The sequence below is a fragment of the Psittacula echo genome (genome assembly GCF_963264785.1).
Source record: "Psittacula echo genome assembly, contig: SCAFFOLD_36, whole genome shotgun sequence".
Taxonomy (NCBI): domain Eukaryota; kingdom Metazoa; phylum Chordata; class Aves; order Psittaciformes; family Psittacidae; genus Psittacula; species Psittacula echo.
Genome location: NW_027664177.1, coordinates 278,416 through 299,568, shown reverse-complemented (window position 1 = coordinate 299,568; position 21,153 = coordinate 278,416).

Below are 21,153 nucleotides of genomic sequence, written 5' to 3'. Positions count from 1 at the left end.
CGCTCCTCGATTTCCCAACTCAAAGTCCATTACAATGGAACCTCTTTGGCACCCGTGCTCAGCTGCCCAGCATCCCAGGGAGTAGAGCACGAACGGTTGGCCTCTGCTCCCACAGCCGAAGAGCCAGGGCAAAAAACTTGAGGTGGGCCTCTTCTGCAGAAAGTCAGCTTTGCAACGCTGCCATCCGCATGGCTGTCGCTCCTCGATTTCCCAACTCAAAGTCCATTACAATGGAACCTCTTTGGCACCCGTGCCCAGCTGCCCAGCATCCCAGGGAGTAGAGCACGAACGGTTGGCCTCTGCTCCCACAGCCGAAGAGCCAGGGCAAAAAACTTGAGCTGTGCCTCTTCTGCAGAAAGTCAGCTTTGCAACGGTGCCATCCGCATGGCTGTCGCTCCTCAATTTCCCAACTCAAAGTCCATTACAATGGAACCTCTTTGGCACCCGTGCTCGGCTGCCCAGCATCCCAGGGAGTAGAGCACGAACGGTTGGCCTCTGCTCCCACAGCCGAAGAGCCAGGGCAAAAAACTTGAGCTGTGCCTCTTCTGCAGAAAGTCAGCTTTGCAACGGTGCCATCCGCATTGTTGTCGATCCTCGATTTCCCAACTCAAAGTCCATTACAATGGAACCTCTTTGGCACACATGCTCGACTGCCCAGCATCCCAGGGAGTAGAGCACGAACGGTTGGCCTCTGCTCCCACAGCCGAAGAGCCAGGGCAAAAAACTTGAGCTGTGCCTCTTCTGCAGAAAGTCAGCTTTGCAACGCTGCCATCCGCATGGCTGTCGCTCCTCCATTTCCCAACTCAAAGTCCATTACAATGGAACCTCTTTGGCACCCGTGCTCGGCTGCCCAGCATCCCAGGGAGTAGAGCACGAACGGTTGGCCTCTGCTCCCACAGCCGAAGAGCCAGGGCAAAAAACTTGAGCTGTGCCTCTTCTGCAGAGAGTCAGCTTTGCAACGGTGCCATCCGCATTGCTGTCGCTCCTCGATTTCCCAACTCAAAGTCCATTACAATGGAACCTCTTTGGCACCCGTGCCGGGCTGCCCAGCATCCCAGGGAGTAGAGCACGAACGGTTGGCCTCTGCTCCCACAGACGAAGAGCCAGGGCAAAAAACTTGAGCTGTGCCTCTTCTGCAGAAAGTCAGCTTTGCAACGCTGCCATCCGCATTGCTGTCGCTCCTTGATTTCCCAACTCAAAGTCCATTACAATTGAACATCTTTGGCACCCGTGCTCGGCTGCCCAGCATCCCAGGGAGTAGAGCACAAACATTCGGCCTCTGCTCCCACAGCCGAAGAGCCAGGGCAAAAAACTTGAGCTGGGCCTCTTCTGCAGAAAGTCAGCTTTGCAACGGTGCCATCCGCATGGCTGTCGCTCCTCGATTTCCCAACTCAAAGTCCATTACAATGGAACCTCTTTGGCACCCGTGCTCGGCTGCCCAGCATCCCAGGGAGTAGAGCACGAACATTCGGCCTCTGCTCCCACAGCCGAAGAGCCAGGGCAAAAAACTTGAGCTGTGCCTCTTCTGCAGAAAGTCAGCTTTGCAACGCTGCCATCCGCATGGCTGTCGCTCCTCCATTTCCCAACTCAAAGTCCATTACAATGGAACCTCTTTGGCACCCGTGCTTGGCTGCCCAGCATCCCAGGGAGTAGAGCACGAACGGTTGGCCTCTGCTCCCACAGCCGAAGAGCCAGGGCAAAAAACTTGAGCTGTGCCTCTTCTGCAGAAAGTCAGCTTTGCAACGCTGCCATCCGCATGGCTGTCGCTCCTCCATTTCCCAACTCAAAGTCCATTACAATGGAACCTCTTTGGGACCCATGCCCGGCTGCCCAGCATTCCAGGGAGTAGAGCACGAACGGCTGGCCTCTGCTCCCACAGCCGAAGAGCCAGGGCAAAAAACGTGAGCTGTGCCTCTTCTGCAGAAAGTCAGCTTTGCAACGGTGCCATCCGCATTGCTGTCGCTCCTCGATTTCCCAACTCAAAGTCCATTACAATGGAACCTCTTTGGCACCCGTGCTCGGCTGCCCAGCATCCCAGGGAGTAGAGCACGAACGGTTGGCCTCTGCTCCCACAGCCGAAGAGCCAGGGCAAAAAACTTGCGCTGTGCCTCTTCTGCAGAAAGTCAGCTTTGCAACGCTGCCATCCGCATGGCTGTCGCTCCTCGATTTCCCAACTCAAAGTCCATTACAATGGAACCTCTTTGGCACCCATGCTCGGCTGCCCAGCATCCCAGGGAGTAGAGCACGAACGGTTGGCCTCTGCTCCCACAGCCGAAGAACCAGGGCAAAAAACTTGAGCTGTGCCTCTTCTGCAGAAAGTTAGCTTTGCAACGGTGCCATCCGCATTGCTGTCGCTCCTCGATTTCCCAACTCAAAGTCCATTACAATGGAACGTCTTTGGCACCCGTGCTTGGCTGCCCAACATCCCAGGGAGTAGAGCACGAACGGCTGGCCTCTGCTCCCACAGCCGAAGAGCCAGGGCAAAAAACTTGAGCTGTGCCTCTTCTGCAGAAAGTCAGCTTTGCAACGCTGCCATCCGCATTGCTGTCGCTCCTCCATTTCCCAACTCAAAGTCCATTACAATGGAACCTCTTTGGCACCCGTGCCCGGCTGCCCAGCATCCCAGGGAGTAGAGCACGAACGGTTGGCCTCTGCTCCCACAGCCGAAGAGCCACGGCAAAAAACTTGAGCTGTGCCTCTTCTGCAGAAAGTCAGCTTTGCAACGGTGCCATCCGCATTGCTGTCGCTCCTCGATTTCCCAACTCAAAGTCCATTACAATGGAACCTCTTTGGCACCCGTACTCGGCTGCCCAGCATCCCAGGGAGTAGAGCACGAACTGTTGGCCTCTGCTCCCACAGCCGAAGAGCCAGGGCAAAAAACTTGAGCTGTGCCTCTTCTGCAGAAAGTCAGCTTTGCAACGCTGCCATCCGCATTGCTGTCGCTCCTCCATTTCCCAACTCAAAGTCCATTACAATGGAACCTCTTTGGCACCCGTGCTGGGCTGCCCAGCATCCCAGGGAGTAGAGCACGAACATTCGGCCTCTGCTCCCACAGCCGAAGAGCCACGGCAAAAAACTTGAGCTGTGCCTCTTCTGCAGAAAGTCAGCTTTGCAACGGTGCCATCCGCATTGCTGTCGCTCCTCGATTTCCCAACTCAAAGTCCATTACAATGGAACCACTTTGGCACCCGTGCCCGGCTGCCCAGCATCCCAGGGAGTAGAGCACGAACATTCGGCCTCTGCTCCCACAGCCGAAGAGCCAGGGCAAAAAACTTGAGCTGGGCCTCTTCTGCAGAAAGTCAGCTTTGCAACGGTGCCATCCGCATGGCTGTCGCTCCTCGATTTCCCAACTCAAAGTCCATTACAATGGAACCTCTTTGGCACCCGTGCTCGGCTGCCCAGCATCCCAGGGAGTAGAGCACAAACGGTTGGCCTCTGCTCCCACAGCCGAAGAGCCAGGGCAAAAAACTTGAGCTGTGCCTCTTCTGCAGAAAGTCAGCTTTGCAACGGTGCCATCCGCATTGCTGTCGCTCCTTGATTTCCCAACTCAAAGTCCATTACAATGGAACCTCTTTGGCACCCGTGCTCGGCTGCCCAGCATCCCAGGGAGTAGAGCACGAACGGTTGGCCTCTGCTCCCACAGCCGAAGAGCCAGGGCAAAAAACTTGAGCTGTGCCTCTTCTGCAGAAAGTCAGCTTTGCAACGGTGCCATCCGCATTGCTGTCGCTCCTTGATTTCCCAACTCAAAGTCCATTACAATGGAACCACTTTGGCACACGTGCTCGGCTGCCCAGCATCCCAGGGAGTAGAGCACGAACGGCTGGCCTCTGCTCCCACAGCCGAAGAGCCAGGGCAAAAAACTTGAGCTGTGCCTCTTCTGCAGAAAGTCAGCTTTGCAACGCTGCCATCCGCATGGCTGTCGCTCCTCGATTTCCCAACTCAAAGTCCATTACAATGGAACCTCTTTGGCACCCGTGCTGGGCTGCCCAGCATCCCAGGGAGTAGAGCACGAACGGTTGGCCTCTGCTCCCACAGCCGAAGAGCCAGGGCAAAAAACTTGAGCTGTGCCTCTTCTGCAGAAAGTCAGCTTTGCAACGCTGCCATCCGCATTGCTGTCGCTCCTCGATTTCCCAACTCAAAGTCCATTACAATGGAACCTCTTTGGCACCCGTGCCCGGCTGCCCAGCATCCCAGGGAGTAGAGCATGAACATTCGGCCTCTGCTCCCACAGCCGAAGAGCCAGGGCAAAAAACTTCAGCTGTGCCTCTTCTGCAGAAAGTCAGCTTTGCAACGCTGCCATCCGCATGGCTGTCGCTCCTCGATTTCCCAACTCAAAGTCCATTACAATGGAACCTCTTTGACACCCGTGCTTGGCTGCCCAGCATCCCAGGGAGTAGAGCACGAACGGTTGGCCTCTGCTCCCACAGCCGAAGAGCCAGGGCAAAAAACTTGAGCTGTGCCTCTTCTGCAGAAAGTCAGCTTTGCAACGGTGCCATCCACATTGCTGTCGCTCCTCGATTTCCCAACTCAAAGTCCATTACAATGGAACCACTTTGGCACCCGTGCTGGGCTGCCCAGCATCCCAGGGAGTAGAGCACGAACGGCTGGCCTCTGCTCCCACAGCCGAAGAGCCAGGGCAAAAAACTTGAGCTGTGCCTCTTCTGCAGAAAGTCAGCTTTGCAACGGTGCCATCCGCATTGCTGTCGCTCCTCGATTTCCCAACTCAAAGTCCATTACAATGGAACCTCTTTGGCACCCGTGCCCGGCTGCCCAGCATCCCAGGGAGTAGAGCACGAACGGTTGGCCTCTGCTCCCACAGCCGAAGAGCCAGGGCAAAAAACTTGAGCTGTGCCTCTTCTGCAGAAAGTCAGCTTTGCAACGGTGCCATCCGCATGGCTGTCGCTCCTCGATTTCCCAACTCAAAGTCCATTACAATGGAACCTCTTTGGCACCCGTGCTGGGCTGCCCAGCATCCCAGGGAGTAGAGCACGAACGATTGGCCTCTGCTCCCACAGCCGAAGAGCCAGGGCAAAAAACTTGAGCTGGGCCTCTTCTACAGAAAGTCAGCTTTGCAACGGTGCCATCCGCATTGCTGTCGCTCCTCGATTTCCCAACTCAAAGTCCATTACAATGGAACCTCTTTGGCACCCGTGCTGGGCTGCCCAGCATCCCAGGGAGTAGAGCACGAACGGTTGGCCTCTGCTCCCACAGCCGAAGAGCCAGGGCAAAAAACTTGAGCTGTGCCTCTTCTGCAGAAAGTCAGGTTTGCAACGGTGCCATCCGCATGGCTGTCGCTCCTCGATTTCCCAACTCAAAGTCCATTACAATGGAACCTCTTTGGCACCCGTGCTGGGCTGCCCAGCATCCCAGGGAGTAGAGCACGAACGGTTGGCCTCTGCTCCCACAGCCGAAGAGCCAGGGCAAAAAACTTGAGCTGTGCCTCTTCTGCAGAAAGTCAGCTTTGCAACGGTGCCATCCGCATTGCTGTCGCTCCTTGATTTCCCAACTCAAAGTCCATTACAATGGAACCTCTTTGGCACCCGTGCTGGGCTGCCCAGCATCCCAGGGAGTAGAGCACGAACATTCGGCCTCTGCTCCCACAGCCGAAGAGCCAGGGCAAAAAACTTGAGCTGTGCCTCTTCTGCAGAAAGTCAGCTTTGCAACGCTGCCATCCGCATTGCTGTCGCTCCTCCATTTCCCAACTCAAAGTCCATTACAATGGAACCTCTTTGGCACCCGTGCCCGGCTGCCCAGCATCCCAGGGAGTAGAGCACGAACGGTTGGCCTCTGCTCCCACAGCCGAAGAGCCAGGGCAAAAAACTTGAGCTGTGCCTCTCCTGCAGAAAGTCAGCTTTGCAACGCTGCCATCCGCATTGCTGTCGCTCCTCCATTTCCCAACTCAAAGTCCATTACAATGGAACCTCTTTGGCACCCGTGCCCGGCTGCCCAGCATCCCAGGGAGTAGAGCACAAATGGTTGGCCTCTGCTCCCACAGCCGAAGAGCCAGGGCAAAAAACTTGAGCTGTGCCTCTTCTGCAGAAAGTCAGCTTTGCAACGGTGCCATCCGCATTGCTGTCTCTTCTTGATTTCCCAACTCAAAGTCAATTACAATGGAACCTCTTTGGCACCCGTGCTGGGCTGCCCAGCATCCCAGGGAGTAGAGCACGAACATTCGGCCTCTGCTCCCACAGCCGAAGAGCCAGGGCAAAAAACTTGAGCTGTGCCTCTTCTGCAGAAAGTCAGCTTTGCAACGCTGCCATCCGCATGGCTGTCGCTCCTCGATTTCCCAACTCAAAGTCCATTACAATGGAACCTCTTTGGCACCCGTGCTGGGCTGTCCAGCATCCCAGGGAGTAGAGCATGAACGGTTGGCCTCTGCTCCCACAGCCGAAGAGCCAGGGCAAAAAACTTGAGCTGTGCCTCTTCTGCAGAAAGTCAGCTTTGCAACGCTGCCATCCGCATGGCTGTCGCTCCTCGATTTCCCAACTCAAAGTCCATTACAATGGAACCTCTTTGGCACCCGTGCTGGGCTGCCTAGCATCCCAGGGAGTAGAGCACGAACGGTTGGCCTCTGCTCCCACAGCCGAAGAGCCAGGGCAAAAAACTTGAGCTGTGCCTCTTCTGCAGAAAGTCAGCTTTGCAACGGTGCCATCCGCATTGTTGTCCCTCCTCGATTTCCCAACTCAAAGTCCATTACAATGGAACCTCTTTGGCACACATGCTCGGCTGCCCAGCATCCCAGGGAGTAGAGCACGAACGGTTGGCCTCTGCTCCCACAGCTGCAGAGCCAGGGCAAAAAACTTGAGCTGTGCCTCTTCTGCAGAAAGTCAGCTTTGCAACGCTGCCATCCGCATTGCTGTCGCTCCTCGATTTCCCAACTCAAAGTCCATTACAATGGAACCTCTTTGGCACCCGTGCCCGGCTGCCCAGCATCCCAGGGAGTAGAGCACGAACGGTTGGCCTCTGCTCCCACAGCCGAAGAGCCAGGGCAAAAAACTTGAGCTGTGCCTCTTCTGCAGAAAGTCAGCTTTGCAACGCTGCCATCCGCATGGCTGTCGCTCCTCGATTTCCCAACTCAAAGTCCATTACAATGGAACCTCTTTGGCACCCGTGCTCGGCTGCCCAGCATCCCAGGGAGTAGAGCACGAACGGTTGGCCTCTGCTCCCACAGCCGAAGAGCCAGGGCAAAAAACTTGAGCTGTGCCTCTTCTGCAGAAAGTCAGCTTTGCAACGGTGCCATCCACATTGTTGTCGATCCTCGATTTCCCAACTCAAAGTCCATTACAATGGAACCTCTTTGGCACACATGCTCGGCTGCCCAGCATCCCAGGGAGTAGAGCACGAACGGTTGGCCTCTGCTCCCACAGCCGAAGAGCCAGGGCAAAAAACTTGAGCTGTGCCTCTTCTGCAGAAAGTCAGCTTTGCAATGCTGCCATCCGCATTGCTGTCGCTCCTTGATTTCCCAAATCAAAGTCCATTACAATTGAACATCTTTGGCACCCGTGCTCGGCTGCCCAGCATCCCAGGGAGTAGAGCACGAACATTCGGCCTCTGCTCCCACAGCCGAAGAGCCAGGGCAAAAAACTTGAGCTGTGCCTCTTCTGCAGAAAGTCAGCTTTGCAACGCTGCCATCCGCATTGCTGTCGCTCCTCGATTTCCCAACTCAAAGTCCATTACAATGGAACCTCTTTGGCACCCGTGCCCGGCTGCCCAACATCCCAGGGAGTAGAGCACGAACGGTTGGCCTCTGCTCCCACAGCTGAAGAGCCAGGGCAAAAAACTTGAGCTGTGCCTCTTCTGCAGAAAGTCAGCTTTGCAACGTTGCCATCCGCATGGCTGTCGCTCCTCGATTTCCCAACTCAAAGTCCATTACAATGGAACCTCTTTGACACCCGTGCTGGGCTGCCCAGCATCCCAGGGAGTAGAGCACGAACGGTTGGCCTCTGCTCCCACAGCCGAAGAGCCAGGGCAAAAAACTTGAGCTGTGCCTCTTCTGCAGAAAGTCAGCTTTGCAACGCTGCCATCCGCATTGCTGTCGCTCCTTGATTTCCCAACTCAAAGTCCATTACAATGGAACCATTTTGGCACACGTGCTCGGCTGCCCAGCATCCCAGGGAGTAGAGCACGAACGGTTGGCCTCTGCTCCCACAGCCGAAGAGCCAGGGCAAAAAACTTGAGCTGTGCCTCTTCTGCAGAAAGTCAGCTTTGCAACGGTGCCATCCGCATTGCTGTCGCTCCTCGATTTCCCAACTCAAAGTCCATTACAATGGAACCTCTTTGACACCCGTGCTCGGCTGCCCAGCATCCCAGGGAGTAGAGCACGAACATTCGGCCTCTGCTCCCACAGCCGAAGAGCCAGGGCAAAAAACTTGAGCTGTGCCTCTTCTGCAGAAAGTCAGCTTTGCAACGCTGCCATCCGCATGGCTGTCGCTCCTCGATTTCCCAACTCAAAGTCCATTACAATGGAACCTCTTTGGCACCCGTGCTGGGCTGCCCAGCATCCCAGGGAGTAGAGCACGAACGGTTGGCCTCTGCTCCCACAGCCGAAGAGCCAGGGCAAAAAACTTGAGCTGTGCCTCTTCTGCAGAAAGTCAGCTTTGCAACGCTGCCATCCGCATGGCTGTCGCTCCTCGATTTCCCAACTCAAAGTCCATTACAATGGAACCTCTTTGGCACCCGTGCCCGGCTGCCCAGCATCCCAGGGAGTAGAGCACGAACATTCGGCCTCTGCTCCCACAGCCGAAGAGCCAGGGCAAAAAACTTGAGCTGTGCCTCTTCTGCAGAAAGTCAGCTTTGCAACGCTGCCATCCGCATTGCTGTCGCTCCTCGATTTCCCAACTCAAAGTCCATTACAATGGAACCTCTTTGGCACCCGTGCTGGGCTGCCCAGCATCCCAGGGAGTAGAGCACGAACGGTTGGCCTCTGCTCCCACAGCTGAAGAGCCAGGGCAAAAAACTTGAGCTGTGCCTCTTCTGCAGAAAGTCAGCTTTGCAACGCTGCCATCCGCATGGCTGTCGCTCCTCGATTTCCCAACTCAAAGTCCATTACAATGGAACCTCTTTGGCACCCGTGCTCAGCTGCCCAGCATCCCAGGGAGTAGAGCACGAACGGTTGGCCTCTGCTCCCACAGCCGAAGAGCCAGGGCAAAAAACTTGAGGTGGGCCTCTTCTGCAGAAAGTCAGCTTTGCAACGCTGCCATCCGCATTGCTGTCGCTCCTCGATTTCCCAACTCAAAGTCCATTACAATGGAACCTCTTTGGCACCCGTGCCCAGCTGCCCAGCATCCCAGGGAGTAGAGCACGAACGGTTGGCCTCTGCTCCCACAGCCGAAGAGCCAGGGCAAAAAACTTGAGCTGTGCCTCTTCTGCAGAAAGTCAGCTTTGCAACGGTGCCATCCGCATGGCTGTCGCTCCTCAATTTCCCAACTCAAAGTCCATTACAATGGAACCTCTTTGGCACCCGTGCTCGGCTGCCCAGCATCCCAGGGAGTAGAGCACGAACGGTTGGCCTCTGCTCCCACAGCCGAAGAGCCAGGGCAAAAAACTTGAGCTGTGCCTCTTCTGCAGAAAGTCAGCTTTGCAACGGTGCCATCCGCATTGTTGTCGATCCTCGATTTCCCAACTCAAAGTCCATTACAATGGAACCTCTTTGGCACACATGCTCGACTGCCCAGCATCCCAGGGAGTAGAGCACGAACGGTTGGCCTCTGCTCCCACAGCCGAAGAGGCAGGGCAAAAAACTTGAGCTGTGCCTCTTCTGCAGAAAGTCAGCTTTGCAACGCTGCCATCCGCATGGCTGTCGCTCCTCCATTTCCCAACTCAAAGTCCATTACAATGGAACCTCTTTGGCACCCGTGCTCGGCTGCCCAGCATCCCAGGGAGTAGAGCACGAACGGTTGGCCTCTGCTCCCACAGCCGAAGAGCCAGGGCAAAAAACTTGAGCTGTGCCTCTTCTGCAGAGAGTCAGCTTTGCAACGGTGCCATCCGCATTGCTGTCGCTCCTCGATTTCCCAACTCAAAGTCCATTACAATGGAACCTCTTTGGCACCCGTGCCGGGCTGCCCAGCATCCCAGGGAGTAGAGCACGAACGGTTGGCCTCTGCTCCCACAGACGAAGAGCCAGGGCAAAAAACTTGAGCTGTGCCTCTTCTGCAGAAAGTCAGCTTTGCAACGCTGCCATCCGCATTGCTGTCGCTCCTTGATTTCCCAACTCAAAGTCCATTACAATTGAACATCTTTGGCACCCGTGCTCGGCTGCCCAGCATCCCAGGGAGTAGAGCACAAACATTCGGCCTCTGCTCCCACAGCCGAAGAGCCAGGGCAAAAAACTTGAGCTGGGCCTCTTCTGCAGAAAGTCAGCTTTGCAACGGTGCCATCCGCATGGCTGTCGCTCCTCGATTTCCCAACTCAAAGTCCATTACAATGGAACCTCTTTGGCACCCGTGCTCGGCTGCCCAGCATCCCAGGGAGTAGAGCACGAACATTCGGCCTCTGCTCCCACAGCCGAAGAGCCAGGGCAAAAAACTTGAGCTGTGCCTCTTCTGCAGAAAGTCAGCTTTGCAACGCTGCCATCCGCATGGCTGTCGCTCCTCCATTTCCCAACTCAAAGTCCATTACAATGGAACCTCTTTGGCACCCGTGCTTGGCTGCCCAGCATCCCAGGGAGTAGAGCACGAACGGTTGGCCTCTGCTCCCACAGCCGAAGAGCCAGGGCAAAAAACTTGAGCTGTGCCTCTTCTGCAGAAAGTCAGCTTTGCAACGCTGCCATCCGCATGGCTGTCGCTCCTCCATTTCCCAACTCAAAGTCCATTACAATGGAACCTCTTTGGGACCCATGCCCGGCTGCCCAGCATTCCAGGGAGTAGAGCACGAACGGTTGGCCTCTGCTCCCACAGCCGAAGAGCCAGGGCAAAAAACGTGAGCTGTGCCTCTTCTGCAGAAAGTCAGCTTTGCAACGGTGCCATCCGCATTGCTGTCGCTCCTCGATTTCCCAACTCAAAGTCCATTACAATGGAACCTCTTTGGCACCCGTGCTCGGCTGCCCAGCATCCCAGGGAGTAGAGCACGAACGGTTGGCCTCTGCTCCCACAGCCGAAGAGCCAGGGCAAAAAACTTGCGCTGTGCCTCTTCTGCAGAAAGTCAGCTTTGCAACGCTGCCATCCGCATGGCTGTCGCTCCTCGATTTCCCAACTCAAAGTCCATTACAATGGAACCTCTTTGGCACCCATGCTCGGCTGCCCAGCATCCCAGGGAGTAGAGCACGAACGGTTGGCCTCTGCTCCCACAGCCGAAGAACCAGGGCAAAAAACTTGAGCTGTGCCTCTTCTGCAGAAAGTTAGCTTTGCAACGGTGCCATCCGCATTGCTGTCGCTCCTCGATTTCCCAACTCAAAGTCCATTACAATGGAACGTCTTTGGCACCCGTGCTTGGCTGCCCAACATCCCAGGGAGTAGAGCACGAACGGCTGGCCTCTGCTCCCACAGCCGAAGAGCCAGGGCAAAAAACTTGAGCTGTGCCTCTTCTGCAGAAAGTCAGCTTTGCAACGCTGCCATCCGCATTGCTGTCGCTCCTCCATTTCCCAACTCAAAGTCCATTACAATGGAACCTCTTTGGCACCCGTGCCCGGCTGCCCAGCATCCCAGGGAGTAGAGCACGAACGGTTGGCCTCTGCTCCCACAGCCGAAGAGCCACGGCAAAAAACTTGAGCTGTGCCTCTTCTGCAGAAAGTCAGCTTTGCAACGGTGCCATCCGCATTGCTGTCGCTCCTCGATTTCCCAACTCAAAGTCCATTACAATGGAACCTCTTTGGCACCCGTACTCGGCTGCCCAGCATCCCAGGGAGTAGAGCACGAACTGTTGGCCTCTGCTCCCACAGCCGAAGAGCCAGGGCAAAAAACTTGAGCTGTGCCTCTTCTGCAGAAAGTCAGCTTTGCAACGCTGCCATCCGCATTGCTGTCGCTCCTCCATTTCCCAACTCAAAGTCCATTACAATGGAACCTCTTTGGCACCCGTGCTGGGCTGCCCAGCATCCCAGGGAGTAGAGCACGAACATTCGGCCTCTGCTCCCACAGCCGAAGAGCCACGGCAAAAAACTTGAGCTGTGCCTCTTCTGCAGAAAGTCAGCTTTGCAACGGTGCCATCCGCATTGCTGTCGCTCCTCGATTTCCCAACTCAAAGTCCATTACAATGGAACCTCTTTGGCACCCGTGCTCGGCTGCCCAGCATCCCAGGGAGTAGAGCACGAACGGTTGGCCTCTGCTCCCACAGCCGAAGAGCCAGGGCAAAAAACTTGAGCTGTGCCTCTTCTGCAGAAAGTCAGCTTTGCAACGCTGCCATCCGCATTGCTGTCGCTCCTTGATTTCCCAACTCAAAGTCCATTACAATGGAACCTCTTTGGCACCCGTGCTGGGCTGCCCAGCATCCCAGGGAGTAGAGCACGAACGGTTGGCCTCTGCTCCCACAGCCGAAGAGCCAGGGCAAAAAACTTGAGCTGTGCCTCTTCTGCAGAAAGTCAGCTTTGCAACGCTGCCATCCGCATGGCTGTCGCTACTCGATTTCCCAACTCAAAGTCCATTACAATGGAACCTCTTTGGCACCCGTGCTCGGCTGCCCAGCATCCCAGGGAGTAGAGCACGAACGGTTGGCCTCTGCTCCCACAGCCGAAGAGCCAGGGCAAAAAACTTGAGCTGTGCCTCTTCTGCAGAAAGTCAGCTTTGCAACGCTGCCATCCGCATGGCTGTCGCTCCTCGATTTCCCAACTCAAAGTCCATTACAATGGAACCTCTTTGGCACCCGTGCTCGGCTGCCCAGCATCCCAGGGAGTAGAGCACGAACGGTTGGCCTCTGCTCCCACAGCCGAAGAGCCAGGGCAAAAAAACTTGAGCTGTGCCTCTTCTGCAGAAAGTCAGCTTTGCAACGCTGCCATCCGCATTGCTGTCGCTACTCGATTTCCCAACTCAAAGTCCATTACAATGGAACCTCTTTGGCACCCGTGCTCGGCTGCCCAGCATCCCAGGGAGTAGAGCACGAACGGTTGGCCTCGGCTCCCACAGCCGAAGAGCCAGGGCAAAAAACTTGAGCTGGGCCTCTTCTGCAGAAAGTCAGCTTTGCAACGGTGCCATCCGCATTGCTGTCGCTCCTCGATTTCCCAACTCAAAGTCCATTACAATGGAACCTCTTTGGCACCCGTGCTCGGCTGCCCAGCATCCCAGGGAGTAGAGCACGAACGGTTGGCCTCTGCTCCCACAGCCGAAGAGTCACGGCAAAAAACTTGAGCTGTGCCTGTTCTGCAGAAAGTCAGCTTTGCAACGCTGCCATCCGCATGGCTGTCGCTCCTCGATTTCCCAACTCAAAGTCCATTACAATGGAACCTCTTTGGCACCCGTGCTCGGCTGCCCAGCATCCCAGGGAGTAGAGCACGAACGGTTGGCCTCTGCTCCCACAGCCGAAGAGCCAGGGCAAAAAACTTGAGCTGTGCCTCTTCTGCAGAAAGTCAGCTTTGCAACGGTGCCATCCGCATGGCTGTCGCTCCTCGATTTCCCAACTCAAAGTCCATTACAATGGAACCTCTTTGGCACCCGTGCTGGGCTGCCCAGCATCCCAGGGAGTAGAGCACGAACGGTTGGCCTCTGCTCCCACAGCCGAAGAGCCAGGGCAAAAAACTTGAGCTGGGCCTCTTCTGCAGAAAGTCAGCTTTGCAACGGTGCCATCCGCATGGCTGTCGCTCCTCGATTTCCCAACTCAAAGTCCATTACAATGGAACCTCTTTGGCACCCGTGCCCGGCTGCCCAGCATCCCAGGGAGTAGAGCATCAAGGGTTGGCCTCTGCTCCCACAGCCGAAGAGCCAGGGCAAAAATCTTGAGCTGGGCCTCTTCTGCAGAAAGTCAGCTTTGCAACGCTGCCATCCGCATTGCAGTCGCTCCTTGATTTCCCAACTCAAAGTCCATTACAATGGAACCTCTTTGGCACCCGTGCTCGGCTGCCCAGCATCCCAGGGAGTAGAGCACGAACGGTTGGCCTCTGCTCCCACAGCCGAAGAGCCAGGGCAAAAAACTTGAGCTGTGCCTCTTCTGCAGAAAGTCAGCTTTGCAACGCTGCCATCCGCATTGCTGTCGCTCCTCGATTTCCCAACTCAAAGTCCATTACAATGGAACCTCTTTGGCACCCGTGCTCGGCTGCCCAGCATCCCAGGGAGTAGAGCACGAACGGTTGGCCTCTGCTCCCACAGCCGAAGAGCCAGGGCAAAAAACTTGAGCTGTGCCTCTTCTGCAGAAAGTCAGCTTTGCAACGCTGCCATCCGCATTGCTGTCGCTCCTCCATTTCCCAACTCAAAGTCCATTACAATGGAACCTCTTTGGCACCCGTGCTCGGCTGCCCAGCATCCCAGGGAGTAGAGCATCAATGGTTGGCCTCTGCTCCCACAGCCGAAGAGCCAGGGCAAAAAACTTGAGCTGTGCCTCTTCTGCAGAAAGTCAGCTTTGCAACGCTGCCATCCGCATTGCTGTCGCTCCTCGATTTCCCAACTCAAAGTCCATTACAATGGAACCTCTTTGGCACCCGTGCTCGGCTGCCCAGCATCCCAGGGAGTAGAGCACGAACATTCGGCCTCTGCTCCCACAGCCGAAGAGCCAGGGCAAAAAACTTGAGCTGGGCCTCTTCTGCAGAAAGTCAGCTTTGCAACGGTGCCATCCGCATGGCTGTCGCTCCTCGATTTCCCAACTCAAAGTCCATTACAATGGAACCTCTTTGGCACCCGTGCTCGGCTGCCCAGCATCCCAGGGAGTAGAGCACGAACGGTTGGCCTCTGCTCCCACAGCCGAAGAGCCAGGGCAAAAAACTTGAGCTGTGCCTCTTCTGCAGAAAGTCAGCTTTGCAACGCTGCCATCCGCATGGCTGTCGCTCCTCGATTTCCCAACTCAAAGTCCATTACAATGGAACCTCTTTGGCACCCGTGCTCGGCTGCCCAGCATCCCAGGGAGTAGAGCACGAACGGTTGGCCTCTGCTCCCACAGCCGAAGAGCCAGGGCAAAAAAACTTGAGCTGTGCCTCTTCTGCAGAAAGTCAGCTTTGCAACGCTGCCATCCGCATGGCTGTCGCTCCTCGATTTCCCAACTCAAAGTCCATTACAATGGAACCTCTTTGGCACCCGTGCTGGGCTGCCCAGCATCCCAGGGAGTAGAGCACGAACGGTTGGCCTCTGCTCCCACAGCCGAAGAGCCAGGGCAAAAAACTTGAGCTGTGCCTCTTCTGCAGAAAGTCAGCTTTGCAACGCTGCCATCCGCATTGCTGTCGCTCCTCGATTTCACAACTCAAAGTCCATTACAATGGAACCTCTTTGGCACCCGTGCTCGGCTGCCCAGCATCCCAGGGAGTAGAGCACGAACGGTTGGCCTCTGCTCCCACAGCCGAAGAGCCAGGGCAAAAAACTTGAGCTGTGCCTCTTCTGCAGAAAGTCAGCTTTGCAACGCTGCCATCCGCATGGCTGTCGCTCCTCGATTTCCCAACTCAAAGTCCATTACAATGGAACCTCTTTGGCACCCGTGCTCGGCTGCCCAGCATCCCAGGGAGTAGAGCACGAACGGTTGGCCTCTGCTCCCACAGCCGAAGAGCCAGGGCAAAAAACTTGAGCTGTGACTCTTCTGCAGAAAGTCAGCTTTGCAACGCTGCCATCCGCATTGTTGTCGCTCCTCCATTTCCCAACTCAAAGTCCATTACAATGGAACCTCTTTGGCACCCGTGCTCGGCTGCCCAGCATCCCAGGGAGTAGAGCACGAACGGTTGGCCTCTGCTCCCACAGCTGAAGAGCCACGGCAAAAAACTTGAGCTGTGCCTCTTCTGAAGAAAGTCAGCTTTGCAACGCTGCCATCCGCATTGCTGTCGCTCCTCGATTTCCCAACTCAAAGTCCATTACAATGGAACCTCTTTGGCACCCGTGCTCGGCTGCCCAGCATCCCAGGGAGTAGAGCACGAACGGTTGGCCTCTGCTCCCACAGCCGAAGAGCCAGGGCAAAAAACTTGAGCTGTGCCTCTTCTGCAGAAAGTCAGCTTTGCAACGCTGCCATCCGCATTGCTGTCGCTCCTCGATTTCCCAACTGAAAGTCCATTACAATGGAACCTCTTTGGCACCCGTGCTGGGCTGCCCAGCATCCCAGGGAGTAGAGCACGAACATTCGGCCTCTGCTCCCACAGCCGAAGAGCCAGGACAAAAAACTCGAGCTGGGCCTCTTCTGCAGAAAGTCAGCTTTGCAACGCTGCCATCCGCATGGCTGTCGCTCCTCGATTTCCCAACTCAAAGTCCATTACAATGGAACCTCTTTGGCACCCGTGCCCGGCTGCCCAGCATCCCAGGGAGTAGAGCACGAACATTCGGCCTCTGCTCCCACAGCCGAAGAGCCAGGGCAAAAAACTTGAGCTGTGCCTCTTCTGCAGAAAGTCGGTTTTGCAACGGTGCCATCCGCATTGCTGTCGCTCCTCGATTTCCCAACTCAAAGTCCATTACAATGGAACCTCTTTGGCACCCGTGCTCGGCTGCCCAGCATCCCAGGGAGTAGAGCACGAACGGTTGGCCTCTGCTCCCACAGCCGAAGAGCCAGGGCAAAAAACTTGAGCTGTGCCTCTTCTGCAGAAAGTCAGCTTTGCAACGGTGCCATCCGCATGGCTGTCGCTCCTCGATTTCCCAACTCAAAGTCCATTACAATGGAACCTCTTTGGCACCCGTGCTGGGCTGCCCAGCATCCCAGGGAGTAGAGCACGAACGGTTGGCCTCTGCTCCCACAGCCGAAGAGCCACGGCAAAAAACTTGAGCTGTGCCTCTTCTGCAGAAAGTCAGCTTTGCAACGCTGCCATCCGCATGGCTGTCGCTCCTCGATTTCCCAACTCAAAGTCCATTACAATGGAACCTCTTTGGCACCCGTGCTCGGCTGCCCAGCATCCCAGGGAGTAGAGCATCAACGGTTGGCCTCTGCTCCCACAGCCGAAGAGCCAGGGCAAAAAACTTGAGCTGTGCCTCTTCTGCAGAAAGTCAGCTTTGCAACGCTGTCATCCGCATTGCTGTCGCTCCTCGATTTCCCAACTCAAAGTCCATTACAATGGAACCTCTTTGGCACCCGTGCTCGGCTGCCCAGCATCCCAGGGAGTAGAGAACTAACGGTTGGCCTCTGCTCCCACAGCCGAAGAGCCAGGGCAAAAAACTTGAGCTGTGCCTCTTCTGCAGAAAGTCAGCTTTGCAATGCTGCCATCCGCATTGCTGTCGCTCCTCGATTTCCCAACTCAAAGTCCATTACAATGGAACCTCTTTGGCACCCTTGCCCGGCTGCCCAGCATCCCAGGGAGTAGAGCACAAACGGTTGGCCTCTGCTCCCACAGCCTAAGAGCCAGGGCAAAAAACTTGAGCTGTGCCTCTTCTGCAGAAAGTCAGCTTTGCAACGGTGGCATCCGCATGGCTGTCGCTCCTCGATTTCCCAACTCAAAGTCCATTACAATGGAACCTCTTTGGCACCCGTGCCCGGCTGCCCAGCATCCCAGGGAGTAGAGCACAAACGGTTGGCCTCTGCTCCCACAGCCAAAGAGCCAGGGCAAAAAACTTGAGCTGTGCCTCTTCTGCAGAAAGTCAGCTTTGCAACGGTGCCATCCGCATTGCTGTCCCTCCTCGATTTCCCAACTCAAAGTCCATTACGATGGAACCTCTTTGGCACCCATGCCCGGCTGCCCAGCATCCCAGGGAGTAGAGCACGAACGGTTGGCCTCTGCTCCCACAGCCGAAGAGCCACGGCAAAAAACTTGAGCTGTGCCTCTTCTGCAGAAAGTCAGCTTTGCAACGGTGCCATCCGCATTGCTGTCGCTCCTCGATTTCCCAACTCAAAGTCCATTACAATGGAACCTCTTTGGCACCCGTGCTGGGCTGCTCAGCATCCCAGGGAGTAGAGCACGAACGGTTGGCCTCTGCTCCCACAGCCGAAGAGCCAGGGCAAAAAACTTGAGCTGTGCCTCTTCTGCAGAAAGTCAGCTTTGCAACGCTGCCATCCGCATGGCTGTCGCTCCTCGATTTCCCAACTCAAAGTCCATTACAATGGAACCTCTTTGGCACCCGTGCTCGGCTGCCCAGCATCCCAGGGAGTAGAGCACGAACGGTTGGCCTCTGCTCCCACAGCCGAAGAGCCAGGGCAAAAAACTTGAGCTGTGCCTCTTCTGCAGAAAGTCAGCTTTGCAACGGTGCCATCCGCATTGCTGTCGCTCCTCGATTTCCCAACTCAAAGTCCATTACAATGGAACCTCTTTGGCACCCGTGCCCGGCTGCCCAGCATCCCAAGGAGTAGAGCACGAACGGTTGGCCTCTGCTCCCACAGCCGAAGAGCCAGGGCAAAAAACTTGAGCTGTGCCTCTTCTGCAGAAAGTCAGCTTTGCAACGCTGCCATCCGCATGGCTGTCGCTCCTCGATTTCCCAACTCAAAGTCCATTACAATGGAACCTCTTTGGCACCCGTGCTCGGCTGCCCAGCATCCCAGGGAGTAGAGCGCGAATGGCTGGCCTCTGCTCCCACAGCCGAAGAGCCAGGGCAAAAAACTTGAGCTGTGCCTCTTCTGCAGAAAGTCAGCTTTGCAACGCTGCCATCCGCATGGCTGTTGCTCCTCGATTTCCCAACTCAAACTCCAATACAATGGAACCTCTTTGGCACCCGTGCTCGGCTGCCCAGCATCCCAGGGAGTAGAGCACGAACGGTTGGCCTCTGCTCCCACAGCCGAAGAGCCAGGGCAAAAAACTTGAGCTGTGCCTCTTCTGCAGAAAGTCAGCTTTGCAACGGTGCCATCCGCATTGCTGTCGCTCCTCGATTTCCCAACTCAAAGTCCATTACAATGGAACCTCTTTGGCACCCGTGCTGGGCTGCTCAGCATCCCAGGGAGTAGAGCACGAACGGTTGGCCTCTGCTCCCACAGCCGAAGAGCCAGGGCAAAAAACTTGAGCTGTGCCTCTTCTGCAGAAAGTCAGCTTTGCAACGCTGCCATCCTCATGGCTGTCGCTCCTCGATTTCCCAACTCAAAGTCCATTACAATGGAACCTCTTTGGCACCCGTGCTCGGCTGCCCAGCATCCCAGGGAGTAGAGCACGAACGGTTGGCCTCTGCTCCCACAGCCGAAGAGCCAGGGCAAAAAACTTGAGCTGTGCCTCTTCTGCAGAAAGTCAGCTTTGCAACGGTGCCATCCGCATTGCTGTCGCTCCTCGATTTCCCAACTCAAAGTCCATTACAATGGAACCTCTTTGGCACCCGTGCCCGGCTGCCCAGCATCCCAAGGAGTAGAGCACGAACGGTTGGCCTCTGCTCCCACAGCCGAAGAGCCAGGGCAAAAAACTTGAGCTGTGCCTCTTCTGCAGAAAGTCAGCTTTGCAACGCTGCCATCCGCATGGCTGTCGCTCCTCGATTTCCCAACTCAAAGTCCATTACAATGGAACCTCTTTGGCACCCGTGCTCGGCTGCCCAGCATCCCAGGGAGTAGAGCACGAATGGCTGGCCTCTGCTCCCACAGCCGAAGAGCCAGGGCAAAAAACGTGAGCTGTGCCTCTTCTGCAGAAAGTCAGCTTTGCAACGCTGCCATCCGCATGGCTGTTGCTCCTCGATTTCCCAACTCAAACTCCAATACAATGGAACCTCTTTGGCACCCGTGCTGGGCTGCCCAGCATCCCAGGGAGTAGAGCACGAACGGTTGGCCTCTGCTCCCACAGCCGAAGAGCCAGGGCAAAAAACTTGAGCTGTGCCTCTTCTGCAGAAAGTCAGCTTTGCAACGCTGTCATCCGCATGGCTGTCGCTCCTGGATTTCCCAACTCAAAGTCCATTACAATGGAACCTCTTTGGCACCCGTGCTGGGCTGCCCAGCATCCCAGGGAGTAGAGCACGAACGGTTGGCCTCGGCTCCCACAGCCGAAGAGCCAGGGCAAAAAACTTGAGCTGTGCCTCTTCTGCAGAAAGTCAGCTTTGCAACGGTGCCATCCGCATTGCTGTCGCTCCTCGATTTCCCAACTCAAACTCCATTACAATGGAACCTCTTTGGCACCCGTGCTGGGCTGCCCAGCATCCCAGGGAGTAGAGCACGAACGGTTGGCCTCTGCTCCCACAGCCGAAGAGCCAGGGCAAAAAACTTGAGCTGTGCCTCTTTTGCAGAAAGTCAGCTTTGCAACGGTGCCATCCGCATTGCTGTCTCTCCTCCATTTCCCAACTCAAAGTCCATTACAATGGAACCTCTTTGGCACCCGTGCTGGGCTGCCCAGCATCCCAGGGAGTAGAGCACAAACGGTTGGCCTCTGCTCCCACAGCCGAAGAGCCAGGGCAAAAAACTTGAGCTGTGCCTCTTCTGCAGAAAGTCAGCTTTGCAACGCTGCCATCCGCATGGCTGTCGCTCCTCGATTTCACAACTCAAAGTCCATTACAATGGAACATCTTTGGTACCCGTGCTCGGCTGCCCAGCATCCCATGGAGTAGAGCACGAACGGTTGGCCTCTGCTCCCACAGCCGAAGAGCCAGGGCAAAAAACTTGAGCTGTGCCTCTTCTGCAGAAAGTCAGCTTTGCAACGGTGCCATCCGCATTGCTGTCGCTCCTCGATTTCCCAACTCAAAGTCCATTACAATGGAACCTCTTTGGCACCCGTGCCCGGCTGCCCAGCATCCCAAGGAGTAGAGCACGAACGGTTGGCCTCTGCTCCCACAGCCGAAGAGCCAGGGCAAAAAACTTGAGCTGTGCCTCTTCTGCAGAAAGTCAGCTTTGCAACGCTGCCATCCGCATGGCTGTCGCTCCTCGATTTCCCAACTCAAAGTCCATTACAATGGAACCTCTTTGGCACCCGTGCTCGGCTGCCCAGCATCCCAGGGAGTAGAGCACGAATGGTTGGCCTCTGCTCCCACAGCCGAAGAGCCAGGGCAAAAAACTTGAGCTGTGCCTCTTCTGCAGAAAGTCAGCTTTGCAACGCTGCCATCCGCATGGCTGTTGCTCCTCGATTTCCCAACTCAAACTCCAATACAATGGAACCTCTTTGGCACCCGTGCTGGGCTGCCCAGCATCCCAGGGAGTAGAGCACGAACGGTTGGCCTCTGCTCCCACAGCCGAAGAGCCAGGGCAAAAAACTTGAGCTGTGCCTCTTCTGCAGAAAGTAAGCTTTGCAACGCT